Here is a 2500-nt window from a genome sequence, read left to right on the forward strand (position 1 = left end):
CAAAGTCATCCTCCCTCCACTTCCCTTCCTCTGTTTCTCATCTTCCCTCCACTTCTCTTCCTCTGTCTTCCCCCCTCCCTCCACCTCCCTCCCTCTGGCTTTTTACCCTCCCTCTTCCTCCTTCCCCTACACCCATTCGCTGCCCTCCCTCACCCTCCACCTCCCTCGTTCTTCCTCCTTCCCTCCCTCTCCCTCCACCTCCCACCCTCTACCTCCACCTCCCACTACCCCTCCTTGCCTCCCCCCCTCTTCCTTCGTTGCCTTGTGCTATACCCTGAAGGTTATTACGAGAAAAAAAATCAATGACAAAAATTGCAATTGTTGCTTCTTTCGTATTGTGGAGAGTATGTTTGGCTCGTTGCATGAGAGTCTGACTTGCCGTGTTGCATGAGTTTTGTCGCGTTTCTGTCCAATTTTGTCTTTCACTCTTTTTCGCTCTCTCTCTCTTTCTCTCTCTCCTTTCGTTCCTCCCTCACCGGTCAATCTCTTTCTCTCTTCCTCCCTCCCTTCTCCCCTTTTCTCCCTTTTCATTTCTCTCCCTCCCCCTCTCTTCTCTCTCTCTCTCTCTCTCCTTTCCTTCCTCCCTCACCGGTCTATTTCTTTCTCTCTTCCTCGCTCCCTCCTCCCTTTTTCTCTCTTTCCATTTCTCTCTCTTTCTCTTCTTCCCACTCTTTCTCTCTCTTTTGATAATTGTTTGTTGATCAAATAACGTGTTTGCATTCCAGCTAATTAAAGTTTTCTGTTACAATTCGCTCTTTTATTTCGTCTTTGAGGTGTCCAAGCAATAACGTTGCAACGCCCTGTTCTTCCGCGATGCAAGTTGCAATTCCGTACTCGTGTTTTATAAGCATGATTTGCATATTAAACGCGCGGAAAGGATAGACAGAAATAGATACAAACATTCAGCCACTCGGGCAGGTTCAACCGAAATTCCAGGCTGTATAATGACACACACGAAAAAAAAAAAAAAAAATCACACATGTACACACACACACACACACACACATACATACATTTCTCTTTATCTCTCTCTCTCTCTCTCTCTCTCTCTCTATATATATATATATATATATATATATATATATATATATATATATACATACATACATAAACACACACATGTACACATATAAATAAACCCGCATATATATATATATATATATATATATATATATATATATATATATATATATATATATATATATATATATATATACATAAACAAAAAATCAAAAGGTCAGCGACATAATTACTCATCGACGTCCCTTCCACGAATGTATAACATCAACTTTTCAAAGCGAAAATAGATGATAACCAATCGCAAATAAATCCCCCAAAGTCCAAAGCCGACCAGCCAAAAGGCAGCTCTTTGCAACAGCAGAAGACCTAAAACCCCCGACCACTCTCTCTGTCTCTCTCCCTCGCCCCCGGGCCAAGAGAAGCAACTGGTCAAAAATCGGTCCGAATATAATAACACTCTTCTGTATTTCCGAGGGAGAGGGAGAGAGAGAGAGATTTAGCATCCGTCAACAGCATCCAGGAGAGTTTAATTCGGCGAGATAAGATGTGGAAGATTCCGAGTGACTCCCTGGACGCCAAGGAAGAGAGAGAGAGAGAAAAAAAAGGAAAAAAAATGCCGTCCACAACATCGAACTCCGAAGAACTTGATTGGCCGCCATAATCTTGCTCCAGCCGAGTCCGAATGCTCATTCCAGGTTTTCATCACTGGAAGATTTCCCACTTTCTTAATGTTCTTTCTGTCATCCCAGCCTCTAGAACTCTAAAGAATTTGACCTTTTACATTTTAGGAACTGGAAGAAGGAAATAAAGACATGGTAAATATCTTCAGCGTTTTCACTAACTCGACGAAGCCCAAGACAGGGGCAAGCGCAATCGGAGGCAAGTACAGCTGGAGGAGGTCCTATTAACGGGGTTGAAGAGTTGTGCCACGACACACACCAGCACAAGGCCCGAGGGGGAAGGGGGTGGGGTAGGGGGAAGGGGAGGAGGATAAGCAAAGGGGGAAGGGGAGAGAATTGGAGGGGGGAGGGAGAAAGGGGGAGGGAGAGGGGTAAGAAGGAGAGATGGGGGAGGGGAAAAGGGGTGGAGGAGGGAGGTGGGGGAAGGTGAAGGGGTGGAAGAAAAGTGCAGGGGGAGGAGGAGGGGGAGGGAGGGAGAGGACTCGACACAATATTTTTCAATCGTTCCTGATTTTCTGGGTTATTCGATTTCTTACCTTGTTGAGGATCTGTCCTTTGTAGTGCACACAAATGATAAATAAAAAGTGACTGAGGTATATTAATTTCTATCTATCTACCTGTTACTCTCTCTCTTTCTCTCCCTCTCTTTCTCTCTCTCTCCCACTCCCTCTCCCTCCCTCACACACACACATACCACCAAAAAACAACAACAAATACAAACCTCATAAGAGCCCATCTAGCGCAACCGTAGCGGCCAAACCGTAGCGGAAAGTAGCGACTGTTAGCGGCGCCCCAAACAG

Source organism: Penaeus japonicus, unplaced genomic scaffold, assembly GCF_977035675.1.
Source record: "Penaeus japonicus unplaced genomic scaffold, GWHDUDI00000001_assembly GWHDUDI00001912, whole genome shotgun sequence".
NCBI lineage: Eukaryota > Metazoa > Arthropoda > Malacostraca > Decapoda > Penaeidae > Penaeus > Penaeus japonicus.